General features: G+C 56.9%; 1 long non-coding RNA gene across 1 annotated transcript; it reads right to left on the bottom strand.

Annotated features, from left to right (window-relative positions):
• Window positions 1–658: 658 nt before the first annotated feature.
• LOC109575730 (uncharacterized) lies at window positions 659–6,427 on the bottom strand. Its single transcript, XR_011562724.1, has 3 exons — window positions 5,015–6,427; window positions 2,158–2,342; window positions 659–1,046 (listed from the first exon to the last, which is right to left on the bottom strand). It is a non-coding gene; the product is annotated as an uncharacterized lncRNA (long non-coding RNA).
• Between the last annotated feature and the right edge of the window lie 2,833 nt (window positions 6,428–9,260).

Raw genomic sequence — 9,260 nt, 5'->3', positions numbered from 1 at the left:
TCTATGGTGGGGGCTACAGAATGGGGGGCTGGAGACGGGGCCCTCCACCCAAAGCCTTGGCAAGAGGGTGGCTGCCTGCCTCTCCTTTGCTGCAGAGCTGGGGAAAAAACCAAGCTGCCCCCCTCGCCTCCCTGGTCCCCCCAGCCCAGACCGAGGTGGTGGGCAGAGCGCAGGCGAGAGGCTCTGGAGAAAACAGCATGAGTCACCCGCCGGCCGGAGCGTGTCCTTCCCGGCTGAGAACCGGCAGTGGCAGGTTTCATAGGTAATTATGTAATTTGTGAGGCTCCCGCTCGCGGCTGCTTCTGAGTCAGCCCGGCTGTGTCGTGACCAGGCGGAGGCTGGCAGAGCGAGGCGTGGGCACCAGCTGTGCCCCTGGGCCCTGGCCTCTCTGCTCGCGGGGGCTGGCAGCGGGGCCTGGGCGAGGCGGTGGGGTGGGGGCGCGGGCGCTGTCTCAGACCTGCAGCTTGTCCTTCTGTGGCCTGGTTCATGTCAGGACGTGAGCTGGCACGCGTGCAGTGGACTGCAGGAAGATGCTCTGTTCAGGGTGGGGATGGGGATGGCTGTAGGGAAAAAGCCCTACCAGAGGCAGAGGGTCTTTCTTTTGAAACCCTCCACTTAACAAATGCTGTCTTGGAATATACAGACACACACATGTGCATTTAGATTTTGATAACATGTATTTATTATTTCAATGGTCTGTATTTGAAGAGTATCTGAAGAGGAAGAGCAGGAATTGTTACATCCTTCTAGCCAGCATTTTCACCTTCCAGAAGCCCCACTATCTGGTGGGACACGGCATGGTTACTGGCCTTGAGTTTGTCTCCCCTGAGTCCACAGGGTCCTCCCCAGGGTCCATGTGAAGGCCTGTCCATCTGCAGCAGGACTGGCCCCCTGGATATCAGTCTGGGTCCTTCAAATGGTGGTGGGGTGGGGGGTGCAGGGGCCTCCCCCAGCTTCCTGGGTGTGGCAGGCAGGTTGCTGTGCATCGATCTGCTGGGGCATGGGTGCCCTCCGCCTGGTTCATCAGCGGGGACCATGGCGCAGCCCTGTGAAGCAAGAGGCAGAGGAAAGGGCTGAGACTCCAAGATGGAGTCAGAGAAAGCAGGTGGGACCCAGCACCCCCACCACCAGCCCAGTGTCGTCCCGGGGTCCCGGACAGGGCCCAGGACTCCCAGATCACTGGGCCCAGCTGGTACAGGGATCTGCCCCCTGCCCCACTCCCGACTCTGTTTCCCTTCCTGGGCACCCACCGCCCTGGGCAGAAAGCAGAGGGAGACACCGGGCCCAAGGGCCCTGGGGGTGTCAGATCAGCCTCCCCTTCCTTCTTTCCATCGCTTCTTCTCCCAACCAGGCCCCCTCCCCACTCAAGCCCTTCTTCGATTTTTCCTGGCTGAAACCTGCCACAGACACCACCACACCCGTAAAGAGATAAATAAATAAAAGAAAAACAACGTCAACTGTGAAAGGCAGTCCAAAGCTGAATGTTTTCCGGCCTGAGTTAATTACACTTTAAATTGGCATGTTTACTGATGGGGGATTTCAAGTTAGCAGAGACACCCCCTCCCCAACTGTTTGTACAGTAAAACTCCGCAGGCTGGCGGGCTCCCCCAGGCCTTGGCAGGCCCTGCCGCTCCCCTGCCAACGAGAGAGCATAACAGAAACATCTACTATTTTTGAGTGTTAGAGAAAACGAAGATATCGCAGATGGTGGAAAGCAGTCTCCTGGCCGCTTTTCCTACACCCTGGACTCTGCTGCACCTTCTCGGTAGCGTCCTGCCCCGGGGAGACCCGGGACCCCGGGCTGGGGGCTTGGGGCACCCAAGTCAGCGCTCAGCCTGATCAGGGCCCCACACGCTGACTGCAGCCCTGCCCTGGGGGGCTTCCCTCCCTTTTCCACAGCCAGAGGGCGCAGGGTTGGCCTCTCCTTGGAGCAAGGCTGCGTGAACCAGGGCAGGGTGTTCCGGGGAGGACTTAGGAGGCTCCATTCCATTCAGTCACTCAACAAACACTGTTTGAAGCCCAGAGGAGCTACTCTGGGTAAGGTGGTCCTGACCCTCCTAACAGTGTGGGCTCCCTGAACCCTGTGTGTCCTGGGCAGACCCCACCTCTGTTCCAGGCCCCAATGGAAGTCCACTGGTGCTTCTGATGGGCACTTACCAGACCCAAAGAATGCCTCCAGGGTCAGGTCAGGCTCCTCAGCTCACAGTCAGACTTCTCTAGGCAGAAGTTCTCCTTGTGGCCAGCTCTGGCTCCGCCCTTGGCTCTTGCTTGGGGTCTACCCAAGGTTCGGCCCGTGGGATGTCTACACACCAGGCACCTGCCGGGTGCCAGGTCCAGAGTGCCTGCAAAGGGCAGACATGGCCAAGAGCATGATATGGTGCCTCCCCCAGGGCTGAGTTCCCAACCAGGCACAGGGGCCCCACTGGGACCACACCAGACACAGCCCCTGCTCCCATGGAGCTTGCAGGCTTTGCAAGGAGATACCTGCTGATCAAAGACTCAGAAGACTGATATCTGACTGCAGATTGACATTTTCTATGGATCAGGCTTGGCGGATCTGGGAGGGCTTCCTGTAGGAAGTGGCATTGGAACAGGGCCCAGGGGACTCATACTGGGCTAAATGAAAACAATACTGCAGCACTAAGGGCATGAGGTGGGCACTGAGATGCCTGCCTACTCCCCCAGCCCAGCCTGCACTTCCTCAGGGTCCTTCCCCACCCCAGCCTGGCACTCATTCTGTCAGGTGGGGGGCAGCTTGGCTGTGCACTCGTGGGCTCCTCTCCATTGCCGCCAGGATAATGTGAAAATGATGAACGAGGTTCCATCACACCCTTGCTTCTTGGCCCTTGAGCCTGTCCCTACTGTGACAAATGGCCCCTCAGCCTCTGCAGCGTCTTTTCAGAGGCCTCGACTACAGAGCCTTGGTGGCACTCGGTGGAGATTTATGTCCATCTTCCCTAGATTCTTTTCAGTTTCTCTGCTTCTTTATTCCCTCAAAGAGCACGCTTTTATTTATCCATTCCACAAACGTCCTCCCCGCACCTCCTGTGTGCTTCCTCCTGGTAATAAAGACCTGATTCAACACACTCCCTGGTTGACTACCTACTTTGCACTGTTGTCTGAGGCCAGCTTCAGTCCAGCTATTCACTGACCACTGACTATGAGCTGAGCTGACACTGCAGAGTGAGGGCCCTGGCTTCTAGAAGCTCTGTGGCAAGGCAGCAACGTCACACACCCCCACACACAACCCCTTGAGAACCAAGGTACTGAGTCCCACCTGGGATTCCCTCTCATAGCCTTGGGGTGCTGGGTCACCCCCTGTCATCCCCCTGTCAATAAGAAGGAAACAGCTTATTTGCCAGAGATGGGTCTTGATTCCATAGTCTGAGACCACCCTCGGGAAAAATAGCCACGACAAAGCACTTTGTCCCCTTGGACCTCAGTTTTCTTATCTGTATGAGGATGTGAGTGGAGGGACAGAAGAGAAGGGGAATAAACTCAGGGGTCCCACTCAGCCCTGGGACTTGGGGCTACGGGGCTTTGCATCCTCAAAGGCCCATGAGGACTGAGACCTCTGTGGGTCCCCAGGGCTGCACCAGGCGCTGACCCTGGTGACTCGGGGTGCAAGTGAGGGTTGGGGAGAGCACAGACGGGGGAGCCGAGCCCGCCCGGCAGAGCCCCACGGCTGGTCTGAGTGCTCATTCTGACTAGATCTGTACTCACCTAGGGGCAAACAGAGCCATCAAATGCGCTCGAAGCTGCTCCACATGGGCCCTGGGTATTCAGATCCCCACCGTGCCCTGGTCTCCCCAAGGGGCGAGTGGCCCACCCTCTGGGCCAGAGGCGGTAGGGACTACACCCAACTGCAAACACCCCATTCCGAGAGGAACGGCACTAAATGCAGTTACCACGTGGGTGCAGGGACAACCGTGAAAAGCATGGCCAGCTGAATGTTGGGGAAAGTGAGCCTACGTCATCGCGCAAAGAGCATTTGCGGCCGCGGGGGCCCTTGCCCACACAGGCACCAGAAAGCAGTGAGCGGCCCTGAGTCTGGACCCACAGCTGGTTCACTGACACAGTGCCTGGGCGGTGGCCCCAAGGCACTGACGCTCTGGCTCCGAGGCCCACTGTGCCTTTCCTGCTGGCCTCTGTGCGGACATTTTCATTCGGTTTGTCAGATGAAAACAGGCCCTTTGTTTATTTTCTCGTCTCCTCAAACAATAGATAAACCAGTAATTTGGCTTTTAATGAAATTCTGCACCGAGCAGCGCAGGGTCACCCGTCTTCGGGTCTAGAGTGACGTGGGACGCCGCACGCTGCCCAGTGCCTGGTACCCTGGGCTGACACTTTGTCTCATGCATAATTCGCGAGTGGTGGCAATGTACCCAACGCTTCTCTGCGCGGCGGCCTGGGCGGTGAGGGGGCTCAGGCGGCTGTGCTCATTACTGCTGTGTTGCGGTGTGGAGATGGTTACATTGGACCTATTAAATAAAGGCTAATGTTGCCTCCCATCCACCTACATACATTTAATGTATTCCAAAGATGTGTGGATGCGTTAACAACAATTTTCATCTCCAAATGTCCCCATTCTCTCAGTTCCATGCATAAAATATTAGCCCCAACACTACACTCCAGCCTGTTGCAGATGTAGTTCCCATAACACCTGGCTCTGGGTGCTGGAGAGTTGGCTAGAAAGTGGGGAGGGGGCTCAATTGGGGTGTGTGGGGTTGTACTGGGGCTTATCACTCCTTTTGGGGCCCTGGGGGCACTAGAAAGTGGAAAGAAGGGCCCAGACCCAACAGCAAACCCCTGACTCTCAAATGACATCCTGCAAGGGGCAGAAAAACATGGAAAATCAAACAGCTTTTAACAAATGTGAAGAAATTCTAAAAACCGATTACTATATTCATATGCTTATCACCACATCTTTTGAGTGCCTTGGCACTTTCCTAGAGATTCACTTGATAAGGTCCCAGCCCTCAGGGAGTTGGTTAGTCAATCAACACTCACTCACCTTTTCTCTACTCTGGTCCTGGCCTGGATCCTAGGACTGGGGGCACAGCAGGGAACATGACAGAAAAAAAAAAAACTGCCCTGAGAAATTTTACAATCTAAGGGGGAGAGAGAAAGAAAATATTAACATCCATTTAGTTTAGTTTCATGTAATTTCAGATAAGCTAGGAAGACAGTGTTAACAGGATGATGAAAGAGGTGGCTAGGAAGAGGTAGGGGCCAGACTGGGTGGTCAGAGACAGCTTTGCCAACAAGAGACATTTCATCACCTCTGGAATCCCAAACCCCTGCTCTAGAAAGGGGGCAACAATTGGTGGGGGAACGGGGAAGCAAGAGACTCTGCTGAGGGTCCCCAAAAAGGAGCATGAAGAGCATGCTTAGGACTCAACTCGATCAGAAAGATGGATGGACCTAAAAGGGGGATAAACCATAAAGTGTGGCAGGCAGGGGAGGTGGGCCAGTCTGGGGGCTCTGAGACACTAGTTACTGTTTTGGAGCCCAGCATGAGGGCAGGGGGTGGCCAAAGAGGGGCTCTGGGCAGGACAGAGAGAGCCAGACTGCACTCTGGAAGGTTCTCCCTGGCAAAAGGAGGAGAAGGGAGCCTGGAAGGAGACCCATGTAGGGGGGTCTGTGTAGTGGTCCAGGCCAGAAAGGGTGGTCCCTCTGACAGGGTTGTGCCTGGGGGCCTGGAGAGGGAGCATGAGGACCTCATGAGAAGGAGGAGTGTCTGTAGAACTTAGAGTCCTGACGCTCCATTGGCGTGGTCATTGCTGCTCTTCCTGGAGCTGGGGCAACCCCTCTGTGCCATGGGCCAGAAGAGGAACCAATGGGGGGGAAAGCATGCCCAGAGAGGAAATGTCAGAGGTTAAGGATGTTGCTTCATGGGGGTGGGAATGATGCCCATGTCAGAAGGGGCTTCCGGTAGCTCAGGAGGCAAATAACAAATACCAAACAGCCCGAGGTTATCCTTTGGAGGTGCTCCCCTTTCCAGGGGCCCTGGACCCTTCCCACGCCCTGGGTGATCCTGCCTTGCGGGGTCTGGGCAGGGTGGGGTGGGGGTGGTGGTGCCAACTTGAAGGAAGAATCAGCAGGTAAACCCAGCCCAGCACCCTGGCAGTGCGGCAGTCAGGGACCGCGGAAGCTGGGCGGGGGGTCCGCTCCGCGCTGCTCTCAGGAACCCTCCAGAATGGATGCAGCTGGAAAATGAACAAGCCGGTGGCTTGTCCTACATCAAGTCCCCAGGTCAACCTGTATGGAGACTTCGGAATCAGCACCGGAGGTGTCCAAGGTAGGATTCGATATCGGAAAGAGGTTGACTGTATAATATTCATCGCTTAGAAAAGTGAACACCTCACAGGCAACCTATTTCAGGTACCACTGAACAGGGTTGACTGCAGAGGCTGCTTCCCCAGACTTCCCCGCCCCGACTTCACAGCCCCGCCCACAACCCCGCCCTGACCTCGAAATCCCGCCTACAACCCCGCCCCAGCGCCCCCAACAACCTTACCCAAGGCCCCGCCCACAGATGAGTCAGCACGTGCTTGGGCCTCGAGGACACCAGACACTGGTGAGCGTGCGGGAGGCATGCAAGGCGGGATTTGATACCGAAGAGAGGCCGACCGTGTATTGTGCGTCATGAAGAATGCGAACGGGCCACGGGCAACCTCTCCTCAAGCATCAAGTGGAGCAGCACGCATGGCAGGCAGACAGGCCGGCCCTGGGGCTCTCCTCCAAGGGGGTCGTCCCTCTGCGTCTCAGGGCTTTGGGATACGAGGGGAAGCGGCCGGGACACATGCTCAGGCGCAGGCCATACACAGGGTCCGCCCCAGGCGGGAGGCCTTGCAGAGTGACGGGTGCGGGCCAGTTGCGGGGGGGGGCCCTGCAGGGACCCCCCTGTGATTCAGTGGCATTGGGCGTGGACAAGAGACTGAATCCGAGCCGTTCATCACACACCAAGCAAATGCTTCATTATCAGCCTCCCCGGGCAAGCCCCGCCTCCTCCCAAAGTCAGCCTGCCCTCCAGGAAACTCTTGCAGGATGAATACGGAGCCCATGCATTCACATACCCTGGATGGGGCGGGCTTCAGGCCTGGCCCTGCGCACGAGGGGTGGGTGGTACTGAAAACAGGCCATCTGTGTTATATTCGTCATTAATAAAGCGAACTCATCACAGACAACCTCTCCTCAAGTACCCAAAGTGGCGCCTACTCCACAGACTGCAGGTGTGCACCAAGGATGCTGGCCTCCCAGGAGCCGTCCTGAGGGTGGATCAGATGCCACAGGTGAGAGGAGGCAGGGAAAGGACACAGCCAGGCACTGCCCCCCTCCCCTCAAGAACGTGGCCTCCATCTGGGCACCCCGCCCAGGCACTGACATGGGAAGCCCCCACCCCATTCTCACCCCAACATGGGCTTCGTCAACAAGCGTTCCTCCAAGGTGAGATTTGATACTGAGAAAAGATCAACCATGTATTATTCGAAGTCAATAAAGCGAATATAACACGGTCGATCTCCCTTCAGGTACCAGGAGAGATGCTGAGCTGAGGAGCCAGTGACTTGCCCCGGCCTGTGGGCCCTGCAGGCTGCAGTGGGTACGGACAGCTAGTGGACCAGGTGAAGTACATTAGAAACAATTACTTTCCAACTGGTCGACCATCCGTCCTGTACCCCAGAGTGGTTGCCGGTACTGACGTTCTTCCCCGAGGTGCCTCCCAGATGGCCTCTCTGATGGATTTTGATACCGAAAAGGGGTTCACCGAGCAACATTCGTCGTCCAGATGCAAAGTTGCTCGGGTAACCTCTCCCCGCGTACCATGGAGAGGCTCGGACGCGTGGACTAAGTCGGATGCTTCAAGGTGGCTGAGCTTCCAGACGACCCTCCCCACTCCGGGGCAGCTTGAATGCTGCAGACATCACCCTCAGCAGGAACCCTCCCAAGTCTAAGGCCAACCCTCCCAATGCATCCCTGGAAGGTAAGCGAGAGACCCAGGTGGAATCTTATCCTGCAGAGAGGTGCCCACGCTTGGGCACAGTGCCCCGGGGGCTGCCCACGAGCATCCATGGATATCTGAGAATGCTTCTTTCCCCCAGCCATCCCACCCTTGGGCAGTCTGCAGGTGGAGCGGACCCTGACCAGAGTTAACAGAGACGAAACCCTGTGGGGCCAACTCTCCAGCCCCAGAACCCAGAGAGGGTGACTCCGGGCGCCCACCCCCAACCCCCGGCACAGGGGCTCCCCTTGGAAGACGTTGCTTTGGAAGGAGCTCAGTGAGGTGCTGTGCGTGTGCCTGACCCTGACACCCACAGCTGCACTCTCCGAGCTCCCACCAACACTGCCTCTGGCCCACGCGGGGGGTGGGGTGGGGTGCCACCCCAGCATCCTTCAGTGGGTGATTTAAAATGGAGAAACCAGTTGACCCTTTGATTAGCCTCATACACAAATCAAGTGAAACACCAAAGACAAAGGGGAGAAAGAGAGAGAACGGAAACAAGCAGATGAACCACAGATGACTGCTCTTCAAAACAAGGCAACTGTCATCAGAACTGCAGACTTTCCCAGAGTTGAATATGCTCGGAATCCGCCCCCCGGTCATGGGCTGGCCCCTGAGGGTTGGGGAGCAGACGACGTATGCCACAAGCAGAGGCCGGATTCTGTGCCCACCACCCATTTTTTGAACTTTGGAGTGGGACCGACAGCAGAATCCTTTCCCTGACGTTGGCACAATTTCAGAAAACCCCGTGGGTCTTGCTACGGTTGGAGCAAGAGGCCAGCCACACAAGGTCTGTCCTAAAGAGAGAAAACATATTACGGGCAGGTGCCCTTCAGGAGTCACGGATACTGACCTGCACTTCTGAGACTTTCCCAGGGCTGGCACCACCTCCCGGAAGGGCTCATGGGGACCGTCTGGACATTGATGGCTAGCGGGCCAGATGACATACATCAACAGTACCTCCGGGGCATGTCCTGGGGCCGCACCCCTGCACCTACCCGGGAGAGGGCTCCGGCTGCTGGCCACCTCCTATGGGTAGCATAGCTTCTGCAAATACTCCGAGCTGGGGATTGTTCTGGAAAGAGACCCACCATGCTGTGTTGATCATCTGGGAGGCCTGCCCGCAAAGGACAATCTTTTCTTTCACGTCCCAGGCAGTGGTTTTGACCCCAGAAGCATCAACTCCAGAACCACCTCCCAAATAAGGCTCAGCCTTTGTGACCATGTGGCATTCAGCACCAATGCAGAGCATGTCTGT

The sequence above is a fragment of the Bos indicus genome, chromosome 21, assembly GCF_029378745.1.
Source record: "Bos indicus isolate NIAB-ARS_2022 breed Sahiwal x Tharparkar chromosome 21, NIAB-ARS_B.indTharparkar_mat_pri_1.0, whole genome shotgun sequence".
Lineage (NCBI taxonomy): Eukaryota > Metazoa > Chordata > Mammalia > Artiodactyla > Bovidae > Bos > Bos indicus.
This window is presented reverse-complemented; position numbering and strand designations above follow the sequence as displayed.